The following is an 18,096-nucleotide window of genomic DNA, read 5'->3' as shown; positions in this document are numbered from 1 at the left end:
GCTAGGAGTCTCTTGCTGTTTGAGGTTGAGTACGAAGAATGTAAAACAAGCTTGCATAAAGGTAATAAACAAAAAACCATCAAACTAAGGGACACAAGAATTTGAAATCAAGCAAGAGTGAATAACAATCAATCAATATAAAAGCCTTTGCTAGGGTTGAGAATTGGAATTCCAATCATCATTATCTCTATCAATTGTGATATCAATTGGTTATTGCTCCACTTACTCATCATCTAATTATGAAGGAAAGTCAACTGGAAATAATCAACTTGAGTCCACAAGTCCTAGTCAAATCTTAAGAAGAGACTAGAGTTAGTGTCATTCAAGTCAACTAGCAATCTCCAATTATCAATCAACTAAAGTCTTGACAATTCAAGTGTCTCCAATTATCTAACTCGTAAGCCAAGAATAAAATTCTACTCCATAGCTATAGTTGACATTTTCTGAAACATTTGGTGAGCAATAATGGAAGATATCATGAAATTGAGAAAAGAAAGTGAATTAAAGCTTTCTATTACAAACAATTAACAACAATCAAGCAATTAACAACAATGAACATGAAATTCCTCAATGCATTAATAGAAATCAAAGCAATAAGGTCTAGATCCAAGATCCACAATGCTAGAGCAACAAGAACACTAAATTGAGGGTAGAAAAAAAATCTACAATCTAGAGCAATGTAAAATTGAATCAAATTCAGATCTAACCAAAGTATCCAAGTGCAATTGGAATTGAGAAAGCCAAAAACCAAGAGAGAAGTTGGAGTTTCTCTCTCTAAAACTGTAACTTCCAAAAACTAACTCTCAAAATATCTAAATGTGTGAAAAGTGTGAATCCCCTTCAACCCTTGGTCCTTTTAGATATTTTCCCCCCAACATTCTGCAAAAAACTGGGCTTGAAGCTCCTCTAAAATCACTGGGCACGTTTTTATTATAGAGGTCACATACGCGCGTCACGCATATGCGTGGGTCACGCATGCGCGTCGATGGGTTTTTGCAATCCACGCGTATGCATCAAGCATGCGCACACATCAGTGAGAATTCCGCCCAGCTACGCAGAAGGGTTGACTTTGGCGCTCCAATCTCAAATCTGAGCTTCCACGCGTGCGCGTAGGCTGCGCATGCGCATCGGTGCTTGTGCTCAAAAGCTCTATTTTTATGCTCCTTCCACTTATGCATGCTTCCTTTCCCTCTTCTAGACCATTCTTGCTCCCTATAAACTCTGAAATCACTCAACAAACAAATCACGGCATCGAATGGGAATAAAGGGAGATTAAAACTAGCTTGTTTAGAGCCTAAAATGCATGTTTTCAACCATTAAGCAAAATTAGGAAGGAAACACAAAACTATGCACTTTATGTGAATAAGTGTGAAGGAAGTTGATGAAATCCTCTAAATTAAGCACAAAATATACCACGAAATAGTGGCGCATCAGGTCACAAACATTCCCTCCAACATTGACTTTTCACGCATAATTGTGGCCCACGCGTACGTGTCGATGGTTTATTTTGCCATTCTTCGCGTGCGCGCAGCATATGCGTGCGCAACTTTTACATATCGACGCGTACGCGTCATCGAGTACGCGTTGCCTGAAATTTTCTCAGCTCCAGATTTTAAAAATCATCGAAGACGTTGAAGGTATGACGTTAGGATTTATGCCAGTAAAGAATTTCATAAGAATAGTCGCGTTGTAGATATAGTCCCTAAACCGACAAAAATCCCTTCGTACAAACGTTTTGGTTGTCACAAGTAACAAACCCCTTTAAAATTGATAACCGAGTATTTAAATCTCGGGTCGTCTTCTCAAGGAATTGCAGGGAGGTATGTTCTTATTATTGGCTATGGAGATTGTAAATTGGGGTTTTGGAAGTAAGGTGCGAATATACTATATGACAAGTAAAATAAAATAATAATAGCTGTAAAATAAACCTTTGGCAAGGTACAAGAACTGGAGGTCCTTTCCTAGTTATCCTTATCAATTGTGATGACAATTGGATTTTTCTCCCACTTTGTCAACCTCTAACTATGAAGGTAAGTTAAGTGGATGAATTCTAATTTTCAATCAACAATGAGTTTGATAACTCTAGAGTCACCAATTATTTAACCAAAGCCAAAAGGAAAGAAAATTGAAACTGCTGGAATAAAAATGCCTTCAGATGGGAGGCAATAATCATGTAAATAAAAGAAAGTAATATTAAACTGAAATACCTCAAATACCATTAAATAAAAATGTCATCAACAGCCAATTGGGCAACATCAATCAAACATAATAAAAGCTTCAGAGTAATCAAAATATAAAAGAGAGATTTAAATAGAAAAATGAATATTGAACCTGGATCGAGAGTCACTCTAGAAAGCTAAGAGAAGTCCTAAATCCTAGTTTCTAAAAACACTACCTAAATCCTAAAGAGAGAGAGAACCTCTCTCAAAACTAGATCTAAATCATTAGAAGTGAATTATGAGTGCCTGATAATGAATGGATGCATTCCCCCACTTTATAGCCTCTAATCTGTGTTTTCTAGGCCGAGAACTGGGTCAGAAACAGCCCAGAATTCGCTGGTTGCGAATTTAACTTCGCTGATTTTCGTCACTTGCGACGCGGCCGCATGGAGCACGCGGTCGCGTCGCCTAGCGTCAGGGCCACTATGACATATTATATATCAAATCGAAGCCTCGGACGTTAGCTTTCCAACGCAATTAGAACCGCATCGTTTGGGCCTCTATAGCTAAAGTTATCGCTATTTGAGTGCGAAGAGGTCAGGCTGGACGGCTTAGCAGTTTCTCCAACTTCTTGTATTCCTTCCACTTTTGCATGCTTCCTTTCCATCCTCTGAACCATTCCTGCCTTGTAATCTCTGAAAACACTTAACACACATATCAAAGCATCTAATGGTATAAGAGAAAAATTAATATTAATAAAATTAAGGTCAAAGAAGCATGTTTTCAATCAAAGCACATAATTAGGAAGGCAAATACAAAACCATGCAAATAGTATGAATAAGTGGGTGAAGAGTTGATAAAATCCACTCAATTAAGCACAAGATAAACCGTAAAATATGGGTTTAGCAACCTCCCCACACTTAAACAATAGCATGTCCTCATGCTAAGCTCAAGAGAAACTATAAAGATGAAGAGGAATGGTAAGAATGTATAAAATGCAACCTATGAATGCAACTACATGCTAAAATGTTTCTACCTACTTGGTTAAAAATAAATAAGTTCCTTAAGACAAAAATAATTCAAATTCCACTAATTCCAATCATGTAAAATAAAGACAAGTAAACTTGTAAGAAGATTGCTCATGAAAGCAGGGAACATAGAATTAAGCACTGAACCCTCACAGGAAGTGTATATGCACTCTAATCTCTCAAGTGTAGAGGGTTAATCACTCTACTCTTCTCTAATCATACTTTCTAAACCTTGTTCTTCATCTAACCAATCAACAATTATTTAGCATACCAATGCAAACATCATGAGGTCTTTTGTTAAGGTTGTAATGGGGCCAAGGTAAAGGTAAGGGTATATATAAGGCTAAGTGAGCTAGTAAAGTGAATCCTTGATTAGTCCAAGATCTCACCTAACACATACATACTTTATAAAATTTAAAATGCTTTACCTAGCTACCCAAATTTTCTCACTTTTTGTATTACATGCTCATGTATCAAACTTATTTTGTTGAATTTTGTCCCATGTGCATTGATTCTTTTTATTTTGCATTTTGGGGTAATCTTATTTTTCTTATTTTTTTTGTATCCCCTTATTTAATTACTTAATATTTTTTATTTATTTATTTATTTTCAATACACATGGTAATTTAATTATTTTGATTTCACATGAGCATGCTTCCCAAATTTTCAAATAACTTATTCAATTTAATTCCCTACTTTTTTCATATCATCCCATGTTCCCATAAAATTCTCCACACTTAAATTATACACAATATCTATCTTAAGCTAACCAAGGATTCAACTTGGGATTTTTATTTTATTTTTCTGCTTAAGGCTAGTAATATGGTTATGAAACAAGAGGGGATTTAAAAGCTCAAGGGGGCTAACAAGGATGATGTAAAAGGTAGGTTAATTTTGGGATAAGTGAGCTAGAATCAAACAATGGCCTCAATCATATGCAAGCATGCAAATATATTAAATATTGGACATATAGAATGGAACAAAATAAAGATTACAATCATAGAGAAGTGAACACACAAGAATAAAAATTTATGGTTAAATAATGTAACCATGTAATTAATCTCAAATCTCACAGGTTGTGTGTTCTTTGGCTCAAAAACCATGTTCCAATTACAACTTCAAACAAATTTTTAACATAAAAATTTTCAATTTAAATTAGTGAAATTTTTCAAAAATAGGGTCTTAAAAGAAATTTATTATTTTAACCAAGTAGTAGCTAAATGCATAAAATCAAACAAATATGTAATTAAACATGCAAATGCAATAATCAACAAATAAACAAAATAAACTATTGGTGTTGAGTCAAGAAGTACTAACCCATGGAGATCGGTATCGACCTCCCCACACTTAAAGATTGCACCGTCCTCGGTGCATGCTGAGATGAGCAGGTGGACGGGTTGCTCCAACTGACGCTTGTAGATGGAGGCGCCTTAGTTGGAGATCTCTTGGTTCCTTTCCTTACTGGTGTCTTGTCAGTAGCCTTCTCTTTTCCTTTCTTGGTACCCATGCCTAAGGAAGAAGAAAAAGGAAGAGTGTGAAATATAGAAAACTAAGACCAGAAGGGAGGAAATTCCAAGTGATAAAGAATGCCAAAGGAAAGATGATAGTCCATCTACATGGTAGCTACAACATGTAGGGAAGACAACAATAAAGAGCAATTCAAAATAATTAGATGCAAGAGGGTAAAAACATGCAAATGATAGGCATGAGAGGCATAGCTCAAGCATCAAGTAATAAATGTGCCAAATTAAAGAGGATGTGTAATGGTAACAATTGTGAATGATAATCCCAAATACATTGGGTGTGCAAGTTAAAATAGGGATGAAAATAATGTAATCCAAATGTATATGAGAGCCATAAGTAAATATCAATTGTCAAATCTCTTCTCTGAGTAGCCACGTGCTCAAATAAAATAAGGCACTTATCCAAATAAAACTCCAACACCAATGAGAATAATGCAATGAATGAAATATGCAAATAAATGAAGTAAAATAAAATGAGTGGGAAAAAGGATGAGAAGAAAAAAAGAAAGTGAGAAAGGAGAGAGAAGGAAGAAATTAGGATTAAAAAAGAGAAGATAAGAAAATTGGCACTAATCTAGATAGGTTGTGCGACGCTGGCGACGCGGTCGCGTGGGTGACGCGGTCGCGTGGTGCACGATAAGGTTGGGTGACGCGGACGCGTGGGGCACGCGGACGCGTGGGGCACGCGATCGCGTGACTCGATTTGTGCTAGTGGCACGAGTGCAGCCTCGCAGTCACACAACTCTCTATTCGAAACTTGGTATTGCCAAAATCCAGCGTGATGCGGTCGCGTGGTCGACGCGATCGCGCGGGTGGCCATATTTCCAATATGACGCGGACGCGTGGGTGACGCGGACGCGTGGGTGACGCGTTCGCGTGGCAGGGATTGTGCTGCTAGCACGGGTCCAGTCCAATTCCAGCTCAACTTTCGGCCATACCCCCTTTTTACGCCGATTTCATGTCACACGGCCGTGTGGGTGACGCGGTCGCGTGGGAGGTTATTTTTCCAAATGACGCGGATGCGTCATCGACGCGTTCGCGTGGAGTCAATTTGTGCTAATAGCGCGCCTCCAGCCCTGCTCCTACGAAACTCTCTGTTCATATTAATATTGTCTCCTATCTCCTTGCGACGCGGACGCGTCGCTGATGTGGTCGCGTCGCGTGCTCGCTTTTTTTTTTTGAAATAAAATGCAGAATGCAGTGTTAATATGAATGTGATGCAAAACTCCAGGTCCAATATAATAAAATAAAATAAAACTCAAAAGCATATAAAACTAAATAAAAATGAAAAATGAACGATCATACCATGGTGTGTTGTCTCCCACCTAGCACTTTTAGTTAAAGTCATTAAGTTGGACATTTGATGAGCTCCTTGTTATGGTGGCTTGTGCTTGAACTCATCCAGGAATCTCCACCAATGTTTGTATCTCCAGTAACCTCCGGGGTTCCAAACTAGGCATGTAAAACCCTTGAGCAACTTCAAAAAGATTCTTAGGCTCCTGGGGTGTTGGATGTCAGAATAGATTCCAGGATCCCAAATCTTGCTTTTACACCCGTCTTCGTGTTGATTATCATGATTCCATCCGGGTAGCAAGCAATCTGAATTCTCACTAAAGCGGCCAAACAATTTCCTAGACCCATTCAGTTGAGCTCTATACCAACCTTTATGTTTAAGCTTAAAGCTTCCAACCATGATGAACCTTGCAGGACAATTCTTACCACTTACCATCTTCCTTTTACTCTTGATGCCACAAAGAGCTCTAAGTTGACCATCCGTCTCCAGTAGCCCATATTCAAGTGGGATTAGAAAGCTATGGGATATGAATTTTACCCACTTGAATGTTATGAAGGATGATGGCAACTTAGGGGGAGGTGTTTTTAATGAAATTGCAAGCTCCACTCCCTTGTGCTCTTCTCTGATAATTACCACCTCTTTGTAAACTTCTTCAATTTCAACCTCTTCCTCTTGGTAGCTCTCTTTCAATTCAATCTCCTTTTCATTGCTTTCCAAGGGCATGGGAGGTTGTGCTTCTTCTTCTTGAATCTCCATCTCTTGATCAACCTCTTCCAAGTCTTCAACTATGATATGCTTTGGAGGTTGTACACCCTATTCAGCATCAATTTCAACCGTCTTGGAAGGAGGCTCTATGTCTTGTCTTTCCCATGGAGGTTCTGCGTCTCCTAATTCTTCAACCAACTCTTCTTCTTGAACAATGATAGCTTCTTCTACTTGTTCTAGTATGAATTCATGCTCTGTCTTGTCCACTGGAGTTTCTGGTATCTCGTTTATGCTATGCTCTTCACTAGACTGTCCACATGGAGCTGTGGCTGAGCCTTGTATATTTAAGCGTCTAGAAGCCCATTGAATTAATACTTGCCCCAGTTGTTGAGTGATTGCCTGAAATCGATCCATTGTTTCCTTGAGACGATCCTTTGCCTCTTGATGCACTCGATTTTCATAAGTAGGGTCATAATGCTCTTGGATTGATGGATATGGAGATGGTGAATATTGAAGTGGTGGTTCTTGTGAGTAATTGGGTTGGAATTGGGATGGTTCTATATATGGTTCATATGGCTCATAAGGTGGTTGGTATGGTGGTTGAGGGTTAGGGTCATATGGAGGTGAATGGCGGAAAGGGGCTTGTGAGTGTGGTGGTCCAAAGTTATGTTGAGGAAAGGGTTCATAGGCATATGGTGGTGGTTGTTGATAATCAAAAGAGCGCTCACCATAGCCATCATCTTGATATGCATCACAGATTGGTTGTTGATTGTCCATTGGAGGTGGTTGTTGCCATGAGGGTTGATCAAATCCTTGTGGCTCCTCCCATCTTTGATTGTTCCAACCATGGTGCATGTTGTCATTATAATCTCCTCTTCCTGCAATATTATTGTAACCAGACTCATAGCCAAAGGGGTGAGAGTTCATGGTAGTAAGAGAAAATAAAAACAAAAATTAATAAAAAGAAAATATTTTGAAAAAGATATAATTTTTGAAAAAAAGATATGAAAATATTTTTTTAAAAAGATATGATTTTTGAAAAAGATAAGATAAGATAAAAAAAATTTAAAATAGAAATCTGAAATTTTTTTTTTACAATATTTACAATAACCAATAATAAGGCACACGTTTGCAATTCCCCGGCAACGGCGCCATTTTGACGTTAGGATTTTTGCCAGTAAAGAATTTCATAAGAACAGTCGCGTTGTAGATATATTCTCTAAACCGACAAAAATCCCTTCTACAAACGTTTTGGTTTTCACAAGTAACAAACCCCTTTAAAATTAATAACTGAGTATTTAAACCTTGAGTCGTCTTCTCAAGGAATTGTAGGGAGGTATATTCTTATTATTGGCTATGGAGATTGTAAATTGGGGTTTTGGACGTAAGGTGCGAATATATTATATGACAAGTAAAATAAAATAATAATAGCTGTAAAATAAACCTTTGGCAAGGTACAAGAACTGGAGGTCCTTTCCTAGTTATCCTTATCAATTGTGATGAGAATTGGATTTTTCTCCCACTTTGTCAACCTCTAACTATGAAGGTAAGTTAAGTGGATGAATTCCAATTTTCAATCAACAATGAGTTTGATAACTCTAGAGTCACCAATTATTTAACCAAAGCCAACGGGAAAGAAAATTGAAACTGCTGGAATAAAAATGCCTTCAGATGGGAGGCAATAATCATGTAAATAAAAGAAAGTAATATTAAACTGAAATACCTCAAATATCATTAAATAAAAATGTCATCAACAGCCAATTGGGCAACATCAATCAACCATAATAAAAGCTTCAGAGTAATCAAAATATAAAAGAGAGATTTAAATAGAAAAAGGAATATTGAACCTGGATTGAGAGTCATTCTAGAAAGCTAAGAGAAGTCCTAAATCCTAGTTTCTAAAAACACTACCTAAATCCTGAAGAGAGAGAGAACCTCTCTCAAAACTAGATCTAAATCATGAGAAGTGAATTATGAGTGCCTGATAATGAATGGATGCATTCCCCCACTTTATAGCCTCTAATCTGTGTTTTCTGGGCCGAGAACTGGGTCAGAAACAGCCCAAAATTCGCTGGTTGCGAATTTAACTTCGCTGATTTTCGTCACTTGCGACGTGGCCGCATGGAACACGCGGTCGCGTCGCCTAGCGTCATGGCCACGATGGCATATTATATATCAAATCGAAGCTCCAAACGTTAGCTTTCCAACGCAACTAGAACCGTGTCGTTTGGATCTCTGTAGCTAAAGTTATCGCTGTTTGAATGCGAAGATGTCAGGCTGGACAGCTTAGCAGTTTCTCCAACTTCTTGTATTCCTTCCACTTTTGCATGCTTCCTTTCCATCCTCTGAGCCATTCCTGCCTTGTAATCTCTGAAAACACTTAACACACATATCAAGGCATCTAATGGTATAAGAGGATAATTAATATTAATAAAATTTGGGTCAAAGAAGCATGTTTTCAATCAAAGCACATAATTAGGAAGGCAAATACAAAACCATGCAAATAGTATGAATAAGTGGGTGAAGAGTTGATAAAATCCACTTAATTAAGCACAAGATAAACTGTAAAATATGGGTTTATCAAGGTAATGTTGGCTCACCAATGTTCCCTCCAACATTGGCACCAGAATTATACAGCAAACTTTACTACCATTCCTCCAACGTTCGAGGCAATGTTGGTCATCCAACTTTGGCCACCAACGTTGCTTCTCCTCCTTCTTTCCAAGGCCATTCTGCAACTTCTTTCCATGCCTTTCTTCACATATCATCAAGTAATACATGCATCAAAGCCGTGATAATATCATGATAGATTGCATCATTCTTAGCATACAAGTAATTACGGCATAAATCTCATGAAAAAGCATGAAATTAACTATGTTTGAATGAATCAAGGTGTGTATGAACTTTTAATCCGAATGCTTACTTATGGCACAAGAAAGTGCATAAAACTACTAAAAACAAAAGGATAAGGCTATTGAAACTAGCCTATGATGCCTTGGCATCACAACACCAAACTTAAATCTTGCTTGTCCCCAAGTAAGCACTGAATTATGAGAAGAATGAATGAAACAGAAGGTAATACATGTCCATGTCAGCAAGTGATTGAATTTGATTAATGAGGTTTTATGCAGATAATGTTGCAGCTCACTTTTATTGACTCTTAGGTGACAAATGTCCCTTTAAGCATCAACTAGCATACTGCTATAACCTCTTATTATTTCTGATTTCCTTGTTTTTCTTTTTGCTAAGAACCTGTTCTTCATTATAGCTCAGTATTCTATTTTTAGGCAACTCTTTAGGATAGGCTTTTAGCCAACACTCCCAAGCCAGTTGGTGATACACCCCTCTCTCCTCAGCACATACACACCACAGGCACATGGTTTGTTATTTACTATTTAGGCCTTGGTGTCCAGCATCTCTTTGGGTTACTAAATGTTCTATGACAAAGTTGCTCTTGATTGTGAATTTTTAGTTGACAATCCCAGGTTAGTTAACCCAAGTTGTCAAGTGATGAAGCACTCCTATGAACTTACTCATTCAAGCATATCCCTGCACACGAACATCACAGACACATACCTTAAGATCAAACTATAGGTGCCTAGCCTTTTACTCTTTATTTCTTTCATATTTGTTCTTTCTTTCTTCGAAGGACTTTATTTGCTAAGAGTCATAGACTAATACCTTTTTATTAGTTATTAGTGAACTAGCTACCCATCAGACATATATGCCAGCACTCAGTCTTTATTTTATTCCTTGCCAAATGGAACCATTTCACTTCTGTCAAACATTTCTTTTATTTAATTAAAACTGGGGGACAAACCATACATTCAAGCAAATTGCAGTTAGACCAAACACTTAGACTAGAACACTTATTTGAAATTTAGAGAAATTAAACAAACATAATTCAAATGATCTCAACCTAAAGTAAACTAAACATGAAGACATGTTTTTTCTTATTGATGAACAAAAAGCAACACCACCTTTTATTCCTTTGGTTGCTTTCCTTTGCTTGAGTCTCCTTTCTTCTTGGGGTCTTGTTTTTTTTGCTCCTTATATCTTCTAGTTGCTTTTCAGTTCCAAACAGCTCCTCATCCCATAGTCCATCATCTTTCAACCTTTTCTGCATCCTTTCTTCATTTCTTTTACATCTTTCCAACTGTGCATTTACTGGTTGAGTGACCGTTTCAAATGTGGGATTCTCCGATTTATGAAAGGCATGCGACCCACTAGATGGTATACATTCTTCCAATTGAACAGGTTCAGGGTGTAACCTTGTTGTTTTGATAGCTGGTTGAAGGATTCTTGAAATTGGGCCATGATAGGCGAAATTGTGATTTCTGATAATGGCATTCATGTTCGTTCTCTCCTTGGTAATGGCGCCAAAAACTTGGTGCCTGATACCATGGTCCAAACATAACTTCACAACTTCGCACAACTAACCAGCAAGTGCACTGGGTCGTCCAAGTAATAAACTTTACGTGAGTAAGGGTCGATCCCACGGAGATTGTTAGTATGAAGCAAGCTATGGTCATCTTGTAAATCTCAGTTAGGCGGATAATAAATGGTTATGGAGTTTTTGAATAATAATAATAAATAAACAGAAAATAAAGATAAAGATACTTATGTAGATTATCGGTGAGAATTTCAGATAGGCGTATGAAGATGCTGTGCTCTTTCTGAATCTCTGCTTTCCTACTGCCTTCATCCAATCCTTCTTACTCCTTTCCATGGCAAGCTGTATGTAGGGCATCACCGTTGTCAATGGCTACATCCCATCCTCTCAGTGAAAAAGGTCCAAATGCTCTGTCACGGCACGGCTAATCATCTGTCGGTTTTCGATCATGTCGGAATAGAATCCATTGATTCTTTTGTGTTTGTCATCACGCCCAACAATCGTGAGTTTGAAGCTCGTCACAGTTATTCAATCCCTGAATCCTACTCGGAATACCACAGACAAGGTTTAGACTTTCCGGATTCTCATGAATGCCGTCATCAATTCTAGCTTATACCACGAAGATTCTGATTAAGGAATCCAAGAGATATGCGCCCGGTCAACGGTAGAACGGAAGTGGTTGTCAGTCACACGTTCATAGGTGAGAATGATGATGAGTGTCACGGATCATCACATTCGTCATATTAAAGTGCAACGAATATCTTAGAACAGGAATAAACTGAATTGAATATAAAATAGTAGTAATTGCATTAAAACTTGAGGTACAGCAGAGCTCCACACCCTTAATCTATGGTGTGTAGAAACTCCACCGTTGAAAATACATAAGTAGTGGTCCAGGCATGGCCGATTGACCAGCCCCCATAATATGATGTGAATTCAAAAATAATGGAAATGGACCAAAGATGTGGTCAAAAGACCGAATGGTCAAAGACACCTAGTACAATAGTAAAATGTCCTATTTATACTAGACTAGCTACTAGGGTTTACAGAAGTAAGTAATTGATGCAGAAATCCACTTCCGGGGCCCACTTGGCATGTGCTTGGGCTGAGCTTGAGCTTTACACGTGCAAAGACTTCTTTTGGAGTTGAATGCCAAGTTGTAACGTGTTTTTGGCATTCAACTCTGGATCGTGACGTGTTTCTGGCATTTGACTCCAGAATGCAGCATGGAACTGGCGTTGAGCGCCAATTTACGTCGTCGAATATCAAATAAAGTATGGACTATTATATATTGCTGGAAAGCACTAAAAACCTACTTTCCAACGCTGTTGAGAGCGCGCCATTTGGATTTCTATAGCTCCAGAAAATCCTTTTCGAGTGCAAGGAGGTCAGAATCCAACAGCATCAGCAGTCCTTTGTCAGCCTTCTATCAGAGTTTTGCTCAGGTCCTTCAATTTCAGCCAGAAATGACCTAAAATCACATAAAAACACACAAACTCATAGTAAAGTTCAAAAATGTGAATTTAGCATAAAACTAATGAAAACATCCCTAAAAGTAGCTAGATCCTTCTAAAAACTACCTAAAAACAGTGCCAAAAAGCGTATAAATTATCCGCTCATCACAACACCAAACTTAAGTTGTTGCTTGTCCCCAAGCAACTGAGAATCAAATAGGATAAAAAGAAGAGAATATACTATGAATCCGAAAATATCAATGAATATTAGTTCTAAATAGATGAGCGGGACTTGTAGCTTTTTGCTTCTGAATAGTTTTGGCATCTCACTTTTTCCTTTGATGTTTAGAATGATTGGCATCTCTAGGAACTTAGAATTTCAGATAGTGTTGTTGGTTCTCCTAGTTAAGTATGTTGATTCTTGAACACAGCTACTTTTATGAGTCTTGGCCGTGGCCTTAAGCACTTTGTTTTCCAGTATTACCACCGGATACATAAATACCATAGACACATGACTGGGTGAACCTTTTTCAGATTGTGACTCAGCTTTGCTAAAGTCCCCATAAATGCTTGCTTTTTCTTTTTCTTTCTATTTTTTTTCACCATATTTTTTTTCGTAAGTTTTTGCTATTCACTTCTTTTTCTTGCTTCAAGAATCAATTTTTTGATTTTTCAGATTGTCAATAACATTTCTCTTTGTTCATCATTCTTTCAATAGCCAACAATTTTAACATTCATAAACAACAAGATCAAAATTATGCACTGTTCAAGCCTTCATTCAGAAAACAAAAAGTATTGTCACCACATCAATATAATTAAACTAAATTCAAGGACAATTTTCGAAATTTATATATTTCTTGTTCTTTTGAATTAGAAACATTTTTCATTTAGGAGAGGTGAAGGATTCATGGAATTATTCATAGCCTTTGGACATAGTTACTAAATAATAATGATCATGAAATAAAGACACAAATATAGACAAACATGAAGCATAAAAATCTAAAAACAGAGATAAGAACAAGGAAGTTAAGGAATGAGTCCACCTTAGTGATGGTGGCGCCTTTTTGAAGGATCAATGGTGCTTTTTGAGCTACTTTATGTCTCTTCCTTGCCTCTTTTGCTTGATCCCTAATGATTTTGGTGCTCATATCCTTAGTTGCTCCCAATAGTTGTGTGGAGGAAAATATATCCCCTGATGTATCTCAGGGATTTCTTGATGAGGGAATTCCTCATGCTCTCTTGATGTGCAGTCAAATGCTCTATTACTGAGCTATGGACCCTTGAGATGAATCTCTCCATCTCCCATGACTCAGAGGTGGAAGCCAATTGCCTTCCTTTTCCTCTTTCTAGAGGTTTCTCCAGCCTTAGGTGCCATAAATAGTTATAGAAAAACAAAAAGCTATGCTTTTACCACACCAAACTTAGAATGTTGCTCGCCCTCGAGCAAGAGAAGAAAGAATAGATGAAGAAGAAGAAGATATGGAGAAGAGGGATAGAGGTGTGTATTCGGCCATGTAGGGTGGGTTTGGGTGGGAAAGAGATGATGGATTGTGTGAAAAAGAGAGGGAAGGTGAGTTGAGGTAGGTGGGGATCCTGTGGGGTCCACAGATCCTGAGGTGATCCTGTGGGGTCCACTGATCCTGAGGTGTCAAGGATTTATCATCCCTACACCAATTAGGCGTGTAAAATTCCATCTTTATGCAATTCTGGCATTTAACGCCAGATTGATGCTTGTTTCTGGCGTTAAACGCCAGCTCTAAGCTTGTTCTGGGCGTTCAACGCCCATCTGCAGCATGTTTCTGGCATTGAATGCCAGTTCCATGCTTGTTTCTGGCATTCAGCGCCAGCTCTTCTCAGGGTGTATTCCTGGCATTTAAACGCCAGGATGCTGCTTGTTCTGGCGTTCAACGCCAAATCCATGCTTTGTTCTGGTGTTGAACGCCAGCCAGATGCTCATTACTGGCGTTTAAACACTAGTAAGCCCTTCCTCCAGGGTGTGCTGTTTCTTTTGCAATTTTTGATTCTGTTTTTAATTTTTGTATTTATTTTGTGACTCCACATGATCATGAACCTAATAAAACATAAAAGAACCATAAAAGAAAAATAAAATTAGATAAAACACAAGGTATTTGTTCTTTACTCTTCTATGTTCCAAAAATAATCATTCAAGCAAGCTTTAAAAACACTTTTTCACATCAATTCAATAGAATGCCCTATAACAAAATTCTTGGAAATCTTTGTTGTTTTTCACCAAGATTATTCCCTATATGTATGTATGATGTGATGGATGCAATTTTCAAAAATTTTTCTAGTTCTATTCCTAATTTTCAACAACCAAAATCTAACATGAACAATTAGGAAAAAATTGAACTAGGTGCTATACTATCCATAACATCCAATCACAACTTCTATCTATGACATATATACTAAGTGAAATATGCAAAAATGCAACATATAAAATATATACCAACTAAAAATGCAAAATGCAATAGATATAAACTATGAGTAGTTTAAAGTATATGTACTAGAAGAAAAATGCAACGCAACAATAAAAAATACTCCAAATATCTACAAGAACATAGTAAAAGAAAACAAAAAATGAAAGTGCAAAGTGTTCAGAAAAGAAAGTTTATACCCCAAAATGACTAATCTTCCCCCACACTTAAGCATTGCACGGTCCTCTGTGCATGAACACGATCTGGGGAGAATGTCTCTCAAGAGCTTCTACCTTCGGTTGGTGGATGTGGGGGCTCGGGTTGTGTGGAAACCGCCAATGTCCAACGCATTCTTAGCGTCTCCATCTTCGGTGTCCTCCTCGAAAAGAATGAATAAAGTATAATTAGGACTCATAGCAAAGTAGCACAAAAAGGTAAAGGGGAGAGTAAATAAGCTTCTAATTGAGGAAGTTTGCATAGTGGTGTGGAATACACACAACGGCTTGTTAAAGTGGCATCCACACAATGAAAAAGTAAGCATGAGTTCCTCAATTAAATGGCCTAAGATGCAAGCAATAAATGAGCATCAATTAAGGACAAGCAAACTTAGGCAACTACCAACAAGAGTGAATTGAATGTAGGAGTTATTGGATATTGAAGTTGTGCAAGTAAAAGAGCAAAATTGTCAAAAAATAGGACAACAAACAATAACCAATGCAATGATGAAGAGAAACTACTTATTCATCCTTAAGAACAATCAAATAATCACATGGGAAGGTGCTTGCTACAAAAAGTGACAAGTCAAACAAATGCAAAGCATTAACAAGAAGAAAATACCTTGTGATGTGATTATATTGACTTAAAAACCATGATGAACAAGCAATTCCATTCAATTCACTAAATTCAATATGTACTTGTTAAAAATTGCACCAAATAAGAGACAAAAAATCAATTTCTAAATCAATTTAGTGTTAGCAACTCAAAGTATTAAACAAGTACATTATTGAAGATTCAATCCCAAATAACATCATCATCATTCAAAAGTGCACAATTCTTGATTAGAATGCCAAACAAGGATATAGTCTAACACATATGGTAATAACAACGTATGAATTAATCAAAAAGTTCATTCAAGCATTATGTCAAACACATAGTATGCAGTGCACATATTCAACAAATTCAAGCCAAAAGTTCAAGCATCAACAACCCATAAATTAGAAATTTGAACACTTGCAATTCAAGAAACAGACAATTAAATAAAAATTTAAGCTAAATTACCAAAATTCAATAAAGAAAATAGAAAGCAAGCAACTAAACATAACAAATAAGATTAAAACAAGAAAAGTGAAAAGTTAAAATATGGAAAAGAAAGAGATAGGAAACAGTGGCACTTGTGTTAACGACTACGAAGCTCACGGCGGTGGTGCTTCGCTGGAGAAGAGAAGAAAGAAAGAAGAAAAAGAAAGAAGAAAGAAGAAGAAGGAAGAAGGAAAGAGAAGAAAGAACAGAGAAGAAAGAAAATGATAAAACAGGGCACTCTTTCTCATTAACGTGCAGGAGGTGACTCGTGCATATGCACACCAGCAAAAATTGGGGGTGTTCAGATGCACAGGGCGTGTGAGCGCTGCTGGCAGAGAGGGTGTCAAGACACGTGCATGCGCACAGGGTTGTGCGCATGCACGAACCACTTTTCTTCTTTTTTGGTCGGATCATGTGTGCGTGCGCACATAGGTCCGTGTGCGCACACAAGAGCATAAGGGGTAGGGGTTCACACGCACAGGCTGTGCCAATACTCCCACTAGAGTGGTTGCAAGTTGGCGAGCAGACGCACAAGCCTATGCGGCTGCACAGATAGTGCGAAGAAGGACCTGTATGCGTACACACAGGTACGTGTGAACGCATAGGTCGCAGAAAATAGGGGAATGCGCACGCACAAGGTGTGCTGGCGCTGCAAATATGAGCATAAAGGCTCGTGTGTGTACGCACAGAAGGTGAATTTTCGTTGTTGTGTGCGTGCACACAAGGGTGTGCGCACGCACATGCTCTGTTTTCCCCAAAAAATTTTCTTCAAAATTCTAAGGTACCAAGCCTTAGTTCAATCAAAACTCAACTCCAAACATGCAAGAACCCATAATTTCATTATCCAAACCAAAATTAAACTAATTCTAACCTAACCAACCAAACAAACATGCAATAACCAAAATATATACAAAAAGAGAAGAGTAGGAACAATGTTACCAAACACTTTTATTTAATGTCTTAAATTTAGACAGTTGGGAGAGCCCCTTTTTATGGTGGCTTGTGCTTGACTTCCCCACCAAATGCTAGAATGTTCAATGTCCTCCGGGGTCCCAATCCTAACCATCAACAAAAACAAAAGATAACTAAAAAGCAACTGTTTACAATATTCACATATATACAATAGCCAAAAACATACACCATTGCAACTCCTCGGCAACGACGCCAAATTTGATAAGAGAACTATTGCCGGTTTGGAATCGATCAAAATAAGAGTCAATTCGTTGGTAGCATAGTCCAAACCAACAATTAATTCTCTTAATCAAATGTTTACAAATTCTAATTAACCGAGAGTATTTAAACCTCGGGTCATTCTCCTTAGGAGTTGACATGAAATGTACATTTATTGGCTATGAGAGAACATGGAAAAATGGGAAAGCAAGAAAGCAAGAAATGTAAATTGCAAGGAAGCAAATGATCATGCAAGGAAATTAAAAGAGAAAGCAATTAAAGGCAATAAAAGTGGAAATTAAATGCTAAAAAGGACTCTTGGCAAGGATTGGGTAATTAGGGATTTCTATCCTAGTTGTAGACCACAAACATGGCAATTGTGTGGAATCAATCCAAACTAATCAATCCTCCTTGAGAATTGGTCAAAAGAGTGTAATTGATCTCAATCCATAAGTCCTAGTCAACTCACTAATTAACTTAGTGAAAGACTAGCGTCAATGGAAACCAAACCAATTAACTATTCTCACACAACACGGAATGGCACTACATTCCTTGTTCACTACCACTGTTTGTCCCCTCTTCAGGGTGCTTTTCTTGGTAAGCAGCTCTTTCACACATTTAATGTATGTGGGCATT

The sequence above is a fragment of the Arachis hypogaea genome, chromosome 10 (genome assembly GCF_003086295.3).
Source record: "Arachis hypogaea cultivar Tifrunner chromosome 10, arahy.Tifrunner.gnm2.J5K5, whole genome shotgun sequence".
NCBI classification, from domain to species: Eukaryota; Viridiplantae; Streptophyta; class Magnoliopsida; order Fabales; family Fabaceae; genus Arachis; species Arachis hypogaea.
Note: the sequence above shows the minus strand (reverse complement) of the source record.